The 11,536-nt window shown below is 29.7% G+C and overlaps 1 protein-coding gene across 1 annotated transcript in view; it reads right to left on the bottom strand.

The window, feature by feature from the left end:
* Positions 1–11,536, bottom strand: part of LOC117170859 — a 54,391-nt gene that overhangs the window by 2,829 nt on the left and 40,026 nt on the right.

Below are 11,536 nucleotides of genomic sequence, written 5' to 3'. Positions count from 1 at the left end.
GCGAGGGCGCATACTTTGAATAAAATATTTGTTATCATTCTCTTGAAATAAATGTGTTTTTTTCTTGAAAAAATACCGGTTTTATATGTATACACCTGGTATGTACAGTAAATTCCTATTTCAGATGACTGTGGTTGGTACGAGTGCGTCGGTCTATTCGTGCCACGTGCACGCCCGGCAATAAAAAATTGTTTACATCACTTAAAAAAAAACTATTTAGCTTAAATTTAGTGAAAGTTTTCCTTGAACACCAAGGAACAACTTTACCACTGGAAGTAATGATTTGCAATAATTTTTATATTTCAAATATGAAAAAGAAATCTACTTTTAAAACATTATTGGCCTCAGAAGGGGTTTTTCTAATTAGACAAAAAAAAGAGATCATTTCTTCGAAAAGAAGCCGAGTTTTCGTGAGTTTAGTTTAAAAAGTAATTGATTTTGGTGCAATGAAAATTTTCGGTTTTTAATTTTTAGCAAAAAAACTATCAGTTTAATGAAAATAAAAAGTAATTTAAAGAAACCACACGCTCAATTAATCTCTTCAATAATTGATTAAAACCTAAATTTCAAATGAAATCTCAAACTGTTTTTTAGATTTTCAAAACAAAGTAAAAGAATTAATGTAGGCCGCCTCCATCTGCACTAAAATACGATAAGCGTAGAACAAATGTTTTCGGTGAAAACAAGCTTAAGCATCTCTATTTTTAGTTCACAAAATCCTTGAATCATTTCTTGTTCCCGAAGGTGAAAAAACTATTTTATTTTTGTCGAAATTTGTTGAGGACGTTTCGAAGAATAAAAGTTATGGCTAATTAGTCGCAGTTGTACTGACAAGGAGAAAATCTGAATTAGTTTTTGAAGCTATTCATGATTCCCATGATTAAAAGTACTCAATAGACTTTAAATTAACTTAAGCAGTAATGCAAGAACTCTGAGTGATCTTTCTCGAAATTAGTAAAACAGCGTAAGGTGTCAACACCTGTTGAAAGCTAGTGATGAAAATATATACTTCGAACATAGAAACATAGGAACAATAAACATAACTATTTTTAAGGCTTAACCGTCTTTTTATTAATTTCCAGAAATAATAAATACGATGTCATCCAGTACTTTTCGTAATTCATTTTTTGAAATTCTAATTCCAACAAGACGAGATTTGTGATCTCAAACCACGTGAACGCTCCGAAGATAAGAGTCAAGTTTAGCATTTAATTTTTCACTTACGTAATATCCGTCCTGACATGCATCGTAGGTTTCGACGTATTTAATATGGCTATCTGTCTTCTTCGATGATAATAATGATTACACTGCGATATTCGCAGCTTAACTTAAAGTTAACTGATTTTGCATGCAAAGTTTTTTTTGTATAAATATCTCTAAGTTTTAAAGTGCATTTTTTATTGTGTTGCAAAAGGTAATTAAAATTGAATAATTTTTAAATAGAATAAACAAATGTTGAACTATACTGCTATGCCCGTTTTGAGCAGAACTATAAGGTAAAGGTAATAGTTTTGGCGCTAGCGACTGATAAACAGAAAAAGGAAGGAAGTAGCAAAACAAAGACTTTTAAAGTAGTTATTACTAGGAAAATATGTATTCTGGAAAAATGAAGAAAATTGCCTGATCATGAACAAAGATAAGCTTTTACAAAATTTAGAATGATTCTTTTGTCTGGGCAGATATATATTCGAAGTTAAAAACCATTCTTCTTTTAGTAATACATATTTGATTCAAATAGTATTCAGAATGTCTTGATTAGGGACGATTCAAGTAGAAAACTAGTCAAAGAATTTTCACTCGGAGCTTAATGGTCAGGCGGTCTGGCAACAAGTACATGGGACCACTGACTGCAAAACGGTCCCAGAGGTACAATACATTTACATGCATTAAAGTTGAGCACTCAAACCCCTTTGCAATTACATAATTTGAAATTAGTAAAAATAATTAAATTTCGGCCTTTTTAGATTTAAATTAAAACTGGTTCAAAGAAAACGTTATGTTTGAACCAAATGTTATTTTTCATGAAGATATACGCGAAATATTCAATTGCGGTAGATCATAATTATTTAAAAATAAATCTTATATAGTGTGCAATGATTTAGCCTAGGATAGTAGAGAGTATATGCAAAAACGAATTGCTTATTGAAAATGACTTTTTAAATAGATTTTCTAAATGCTTGACAGATAGCATGTCAACTGAAAAGGGTGATCGCAAAATGTTAAGTTTTTTTCATAAAGAATAAAATAATTTCGTTTATTTTTATTTTAGAAAGTGCAAATTCGTAAATAAATATAGGAAAAGAACTCTACTAATTTTTATGAAATTCGCGAAGCAATTTATTTAAAATTTGTTTTTTATGTTAATATATGATTTATGATGATATATGATAATATATGATTATGTTACATATGATGGCTATAAACAAAGAACATACCGTATCTTGAAACTCATTTTTAGCAGAAATGTAGAAATACCTTTGAAAATAGTCCATTCTTTAGTAAAAAATGGGAGTGAAATATAAGATTGAGATTATGGAAAAAATAATCTTGTATTTAAGAAAACCTGTTTCGCATAGTTTTTATTCTCTTTCGAATAATCAAATGAACAAATTTCAACGTCCGACCTGTCATTTTGTAGATATTCGGGAAAAATACATTTTTTTGCAATGTGTTTTTCTGTGAGGTGAATAAGTTTATTGCAAAAAAGAACAACTTTTTTTGTTATCTTTAACGACTACTTGCACACACTATCGGTTCCAGGATATCAAACATGGGGAAAAATAAGCTACATATATTATTGTTGCATTTTTAATACATAAAATATTTTTCGCATAAACACAGAATAAAAAAAACTGTTAATCTTTATAAATAATTATTTGTAGGTCTTAACAGTGTTAAGAAATGGCCAATCGATGCAATTCAAAGGCGCGCATAAATACATTTGATATTGTCTTGTTGTATTTGGAACATTAACAAACTTTTTCTCATGTGAATAGAGTAAATTTTCTTTTTACAGTAATTAGAAAACAACTTTTAAATTGGCAATCAAGCTATATAAAAAGGCGGAAAACGCGTGCAGGCATTATTGAAAATGCCAAAATGCATTTTGTCTTTTTTCAAATTTTAAAACAATGAAAAATATTCTGTATGACTTTTTCGCCTAGAATAAAGTTATGGAATCGAAAATTCCGGGTGCCCCGTAATATTGCTTACTGAGCCACCCCACCTTGTCCTGCGATGGGAGAAAGCAACATATATTTTTTATCGTAGTTCTACACGTCAAAGCTGTAGTTTGAGTTATCCCAAAAGAGAACTAGAATGAAAGCAAACCTTCCAGCATCGTGTACTAACAAACCAAATATGCTCATTTTGCAAATATTTCAACCATAGCTAAAAAAAATTAAGATATAAAATAGTGAATCCTTAGGTATTTTAAGAGCATAAATTTGAGTAGTCCTCTTCCCTTTACTTACTTAATACCTTCTCTTCTTCGCGACAACATCCCATTCATAAAAAATTATAGTTGTAAAGTATTTTACACTTTCTAATAGTAAAATTAAAATTTTCTTTAGATTGATAAGTTTTTACTGCACTTCGAACATTCAAATCATTGCTATAAAAATATTACGATATGGAACTTTCTAATCAATATTGACATAAAAGGTTCAGATGTGTTATTCCCGTTAATATATAGTTAGAATCTGCATTACTAATTTATCACCTCAGATACAGTAATGTTTTTAAAAATGTCGAATCGTAAAAAAGTATCAAAAACGGGACAAGGTATAATTTATAAAATTTGTTTAAAAATTTACAAAATCGATTGACTTCTTTTTAGTCACGCAATTTCTACTTTTTAAGAAGTTTACGACAAAGACAACATTCGAATAATTTGAGAAATTAATTCTCAATAAGAAATTTCATCTTTTTTGTTCGTAAATATATATATTTTCTGAAAAATCAATGATTAATTCTTGTTTGTAAAATATACGTAATAATTCTTTAAAAGGTGATAGAAATTGAAATATTAAAAACTTTTTATTGTAACGTACTAAATGACAGAGATTAGAAATCAGACACATTCATATTTACAGCCTATGAATTTCGTAATTACTGACAGCTAGTTGTGGTTATTTTTACTTTCCCGCCTTGACAAGATTTAAGATAAAAACTCGTGTCCAATTGAAACTGATATTTAGAAAAAATAATCATTCAAGGAAATTAATTTTTCACGAAAAAGGTCGATATCTTGACAAAATATGTATGTTTTCAATTAATTATTTAAATTTTCAGCAAATTTTATACATTTTATAGCCAATGGCGGAATTTTTAAATGAAATAATTAAATTTCTATTACAAAAATGATTAGAAACTTTAAATTTTCTACAAAATAATTTAATTTTTTAAAAAATGGTTGAATTTTTTATTCAAGAAGACTAATTTTCTACAAAGCACTTGTATTTTCTATAGGGAAATTGATTTTTTAGTTAACATATAAATTTTAAAACAAAGAACCAATTTCAAAGACTTTTTCTCTTAAAAATTAAAAAAAATGTTTCATCGGGTAAAATATTTAAAAAAACGGCATAAAATATTATTTAAAAAAAAGGTAACATTTAAATAATTTCAAAAATTAATTCCTAATAAGAAACTTAACACATATTGAATAATAAATAATTTATAATTGCGTGATGGCGAATAATCAATATAAGAAAATCATAGCACCATCATATTAGCAATCATATTAGCTTGAATTAAATTTTAGCTCATGCCATTCTGTAGTAAGTCTAGATAATTTGTTTAAAATTATATGTATAATTTTTTAATATTGCTAAGTTGAATTTATACATTAAATTGAATATTTTCTTCAGTTTTCATGTCCGTGATTTGGTCCGCGACAACAGAGCATTCCATAAAGTAGTTGCGAAATAGTTTCTTCGGTTGACAATAATTTTAAGAATAAAATATAATCATCTTCAAATTAATTCATACTTTCGATACTGATGATTTAAAATTTGAGTTTAAATTTATTGTTTTGAAAAGTTCCTATAAAATATGATTTATTGCTTCGAGGAATTGGGAAAAAATTTAAGATTTCGAATTTTTAAGTGTTGAACTATATCATTTCATGGGATTAAAGTATTTCCAATCATTAATATCAGAACAAATAAAATTGAAGTTAGTTGAACAAGATCATATTGCAGAAAAATATAATAAGAATAAGAGTTTTTTTACATTTCCTTCTATTCTGATCATTTTCAGCTGTACTTATTGCAGTATTAAATTTGTTGTTTAGTACAGTTCTAATAAGGGTTTAAGGCTCTATCTAGCATTAATATTTATTTATTAAAAACATAATTAGCGTAAGTTCAAAAACTAAGGTAAAAAGAGGTTTATTTTTTGTTCAAACATAGAACATTTTTTAATTTTTTTAACTCAAAGTAAACTTTAAGTTTTTGTCATTACGAGCTTTAAAAGTGATAAGATAATTCTTATCCATAAAAATTAAATTAGTTGGTTTTTGAAAATGTACCATCTGCTTCAGCAATTTTGAACTTTCTGAATATGAGTAATCAAAATACTCTTTCCTACAGTTTCGTTAGGTTTTTCACGTATTGTTCATGAATCGTGACCTTTTTGTCAAAAAATAAAGAATTGACCTTCAAAATCGAAGGTCGAACATAAAAAATATTGATTTCCAACAACACCAAAGAACAACTTTTGATAAAAAAGTTAAATTTTCAACTAAAAATATAGATCTTTAACTAATAAAATAATTTCTTTTCAACCATTTAATCGATATCTATATCTAATCTAAACTATTTAATCGGAGAGATAGAAGATAGAAGTTAAAGAAAAAAAGATCGAGTCAGCGAATCAGACAGGGTTTAGAAAAGGAATGGGGGTAATGGACAACATCTATATTCTGAACTATCTAGTATATAAGAGAATTAAAAGGGAAAAAGGGGCAATGATAGCAATGTTCGTGGACTTAAGGGCGGCGTTTGACTCATTAGACCGAGGCGATATAGAAAAAGTTATGGTACAAAAGGGGATAAGAGAGGGATTAATAAAGAGAGTATCAGAAATTTGTAGAGAGACAAAAAGCAGGGTAAAGGTAGGAGATCAGACTTGGAAGAAGGAATGAGGAGAAAAGGTTGGGGATGAGTTAGGATATGAAAGGAAAAGATATATACACTGGCATACGCAGACGACATAGTGGTGATGGCAAAGGATGAAGAAGGAATAGCGGGATTAATTACAGGATTAGAGAAATACTTAGATGGGAAAAAGCTGAATGTAAATGTAGAAAAGACAAAGATGATGAGGTTTAGAAAAGGAAGGGAAGGAAAAAAGAATGGACAGGGAGATGGAAGGGAATAAAGTTAGAAGAAGTAAAAGAGTATAAATATTTTGTATATATCTTTCCATTCTTACGAATGGAAATCATACAGCTCATATAAGAGAAAGGATAAAAGCAGCAGGGGTAATGAAACAGATTTGGAGAATAGGAAAAAGAAGGTTAAAAAAAAATGATGATGGAGAATGTGGGTATTTGATACGCTGGTATTGCCGATATTAGGTAATGGAGCAGAGATATTGGGATGTAAAGAAAGGAGTTGACGAGAAAGTGTTTGATAGAGATAGAAGAGAGGAGTGGGAGGGCGATCGAATTAACGAGATGATAAGAAGAAAGGAGGGAGTTCTTTAATAATAGGGAAATAGAAGACGGGACTGGAGTCAACTATGAAGGATTGGAAAAAGAGAGAAGGAACGACAATTAATATGAACATGGGGAAGATTGAGGAATTCAAATACAATAAATGGTATAAGTTGATGAAAAAAGGAAGGAGTACCAAAGTATTCAGAAAAGGGATAGGGAGAGAGAAGGTGGACCAGAATAGCAAGATTGAGATTGCGAAACGAGGAGCATGTATGGGAAAAATGTAGGAGAGGAATGGAAGATAAAGGAAGCTGGCACGAGAATGTGGTTAAGATTCTAGGGGAGGATGGATTAGGAGAAGAATGGATTAAGGAGTTGGAGGGTGCTAGAGGAGCGAATGAGAGAGAATGACAGAATGCATGTGATAAAAGGCAAATGGAAGTATAAAAAAGTGGAAGAAAAAGGAAACGGAAGTCGGTTATATTAGAAGCGTAAAGATTGTAAGTAATGGTAAGGTTAAAGTTAAGTAGACTAAGACGTCTCTGAAGCTAGCACCGCCTTTTTTAAAAATGAAATTTAAAACTATTCTATAATTGAAGGCTCATTTAGGGCTTTTAAGGGCCTTAAGTCCTAAATTTTGGGCTCTGCAATTTTTTATAAAGTACGTGTTGTGCGCTGACTTCACATGAGGCTAGCACCGCTACCCCTGTAACTTCAAAACTATTTATTCAATCTAATCCAAAATAAAATAATTAAATTTTTATTCAAAAAATGATTAAAAATTAAAAATTTTCTACAGAACAATTTCATTTTTTACAAAATGGCTTAATTTTTCTTTCAAAAAGACTAATTTTTCATAAAGCACTTGTAGTTTCAACAGGGACATTAAAATTTTAGTTCAAGTATCAATTTAATTAAAAAAAAAACACTTTTCAAGATTTTTTTTCTCGTGAAGATTTAAAAAAATGTTTCATCGGGTGAATAATTTAAATTAACGGCACAAAATATCATTTTAAGACTGGGGTTCGTATTTTCAACATCGATGTATTTCTTTTTAGTCACGCAATTTATAATTTCCGTAAACTTCTATCAAAAGGTGACGTTTAAATAATTTCAAAAATTAATTCCTAATTAGAAACTTTGCACATATTGAATAATAAATAATTAATAATTGCGTGATGGCGAATGACCCAGATAAGAAAATCATACCACAATGATATTAGCCAATTATTAATGTTAACCTAATTTGTAATTACTGATTGTGAGTAAACTATATTTTCATATTTGATTTGGTTTGAGAATATTTAATACTTGCTTGAATTAAATTTTATATCATCATTTTTTTCAGTGTTCATGTCCGAGATTTGATCCGTGACAGCAAAGTATTCGATATAGTAGTTCCTCTTTATTCACAATGTGTCCCCTAAGGGTTCACATGACTTCCATTCCTTACCATCTTTCTCCTTATATCTATAGTTTTTTACAATCTTATCCTTTATATATATAAAATTATTTACAACTATTTACGTAAAGTCTTACTTCTGGTTCCTTATCTCTATTTCTTGCGATAGCGCAATTTAGGACATATTAGCAAACGAGTGGACAAGCGAACGAAAGCGAGAGTGCAAGCGAGAGAGAGAGAGAGAGCATGAAAACGCAAACGCATCTTAGCCTAACGTCTCTGAAGCTAGAACCGCCTTTTTTTTTAATTAAAATAAAAAATATCCTATAATTAAGGACTCATTAAGGACTTTTAAGGCTATAAGTCCTAAATGTCGGGCACTACAATTTTTTATAAAAAAATGTGTTGCGCGCTAACTTCACATGAGGCTAGCACCGCCACACCTGTAACTTCCAAACTATTTATTCAATCTAATCAAATTTTCGGCGGAATAAGGGCTCATTTAGGGCTGGAAATCTCCACTAGGCCCGATCCCACAGACCTTTTAGTCTTTTTTTAAACAGTGCCTGCTCTGGTTTCACATGTGAAGCTGGCACCGCCACACTTGAAACTCAGAAACCAGAGATGCAATCAATTCCAAAATTATACCAAAATCAAAGGCTCATTAGGGGCTGAAAAGAACACTAGGTCCCAAATTTTGAGCTATTGAATTTTTCACATAAAATGCATTGAATTTTGACTTCACGTGAAGCTGGCAACGCCATACCTTTAGCTTCAAAACAATTGATTTAATCCAATAGTTATAGGCTTTATCAGAATAGAAGGGCACATTTAAAGGTCCGAAAAGGTGACAAAGTATCTTATTATCAAAGTAAACTTTTCAGTTCAGAGAATATAGTCCCAATATGCTCTTTTACATTTGTTTATGGTGTATGTGATTCTTACAGAAAAATGTAACTTTTATCACAATATGTATACTCTGATTTTACACTTAAAAGTCGTTATTTTTTTATTTTAACCAACATTTTTTTAAATTTGAGTATTGGTTATTTGGTTCCTTTTTTATTAGCCTGCACTTAAAGTATTAAACCATCGAAACGTGCGGAAACTCGGACAATGAACAATTAAACCTTAGCTACCTGTGACTGTATACCTTCATCACTGCACCCAGCGGCCTTTGCCAGGCACATCTAGACTCGAACAGATGGGCGGGTAAAACTAAGATCTTACAATTAGGATCCATTGTATCCACTCTCGCTCATGATATACTATTTTTTTTTATCAGCTAAATACGCTTTATTGTTGAGTTCGAAATTCACAAAGCACCAATTTATAGTTTATAACTAATAAATAATTTGTTAGTAACAATAATTGTATTCATAAACCATAGTAAGCGATTATATAAATATTTTTTATATTTATTATGTAGGTTTTTTTAAAATCAAATTTCGAATGAAATTCAAAGAGTAGAGATAATATTAATTATATTTTTTTTATTAACAAGTGTCATTTGAAAAAACTCTCAGAAAGAGCAATTTGACAAAGTATGAAGTACTTTTTTCAAAATGTTTTTGCTTGGCTTGTCAGTGATAGTTTGGCGAAGTAAACTTATATTTTATGGCTTTTGTGATTGTATAAACAAATTGGATAATAAATAACTTATCCTTCGAGGAATTCTGAAGCGTTTTTTGTATTCTTTTAAAAGTGATTTTCTTGACTACGTAATGACATTTTGATGAATTCAATCTAATAACAGACGCGATTCTCATTACAAATTATGTAACTAATTTGCATTCTTGACAATTTTTAAGTGCTTGAAATTGCAAAATGAAACCAATTACTGAGGTTCTACTTTTTTCCAAAAACAGTGTATTTTTCTATCCTAAGAATTGAATATGTTATTTTCTAAGTGGATGTTAAGATTATAAATTATAAGAAGAAAGTATAGGTGCAAAAATAGTGCAAATAGAAAGAATATTATCTACGAATTTAGATAGCACGATCACCCTCAGTAATTGGTTTTGGATTTTATTACTCGAAAAGGCTTTTAAAAAATGCATTAAATTTCCGGATTTTTATGAAAGTCATAACCGGTGGCGTTTCTGGATACAATTGTTATCAAAAAATTATTTATTATTAATAATCTTTAATTCGTGTTTTGAGATTTTCTCTATTCATTGCAATTTAATGTTAGCTTTAGTTAGAAGACAAATGTCTGAAACCCTTTATACATACACTTCTATCTTCTAGTTTATCTAAATATTCCTATTTTCTAATAGTGGTTACTCTTGCCATATAACTTTGTATTTTTAGAGGGAAAAATAATACATGCATACAACACAAATGCTATCATACGTATAGAATGCATGCCTCGATGCACAAAAAAGTCAAAAACTTTCCAAGGAAAATCTATGATCAAATATGATTAAGAGGTCTTCTCTTTAAGTTTTGTCTGTCTTATCGTTTTCATTTCCACAATGTCTTGCACATGCATGCATTGCATTCTTATATGTACATGGAATTACTATTATTATGCATGATTCTAAAAAAGATTTCTGAACTTATCTTTCAGAAATAAAAGAATTTTGTGTTACTTGTCACACCTGTTTTTATATGCATTTTAAATTATGTGTGCCTTTTTATAAACTACAGATACTAAATTTAAAAAGTGCATTATCATAGGAAAATGTAAAAAAAGTAAGCAAAACTGATTTTTTCCCTGAAAAATGAGGATGCAAGTTTTAATTAAATTATTTACAACGATGGGAATGAAGAATGTGAGCACTGTATATGCATGAAAATTTCACACGCACACATTTTTAATTAATTAAGAAAATAAAAATACACAAAATCAATAAAATGTTAAACCCCAACCCAGATGAAAACTTTTGTAGTTCGCCGGAGTTCTCTGCGTTAATATATATTTTTTTGAAATACATTAAAAAATAGGGTTCCTGTTTTATAAAATGGCCTAAAACGCATAAAAAGCAAAAAATTAATTAAAGTTCCAAAATACAACTTAAACACAATGAATGCAATTAAAATACAAAGCTAAATCTATAAAAATGGAAAATCGAGTCTCCAGTTAAATAAAGCGAGAAACAAAAACTCGATTTTGGATTTCGGCGCTTTAAAAATTCAGGTTCTCAAAATCAACATGCGCATGTTACGAGGTTCCCATATTCCCTTGTATCTACGTTTTATTATCTGAAATCCCTCAATATCAGCGATGACATATCGTTGATTTCACAATAATTTAGTAACTTCATAAGGGCCTTTGAACTGCGGTATCAATTTCGGTGATATATCTGGTGTAGAGTAACAACAAAATCACCTACTTTATACTCATGCGCGATTTCGCGTTTTTTATTTGCGTTATTCACCTAACGTTCCTGATCTTTACAAAGCTTACCTTCAGCTTTTGCTCTTAATTCTATCAGATTTCTATCTTTTTTATTCACTCTATTTTC

Source organism: Belonocnema kinseyi, chromosome 4, assembly GCF_010883055.1.
Source record: "Belonocnema kinseyi isolate 2016_QV_RU_SX_M_011 chromosome 4, B_treatae_v1, whole genome shotgun sequence".
In the NCBI taxonomy this organism is placed as follows: domain Eukaryota; kingdom Metazoa; phylum Arthropoda; class Insecta; order Hymenoptera; family Cynipidae; genus Belonocnema; species Belonocnema kinseyi.
The sequence above is the reverse complement of the archived record's forward strand: the minus strand, read 5'-3'. Positions and strand labels throughout refer to the sequence as shown.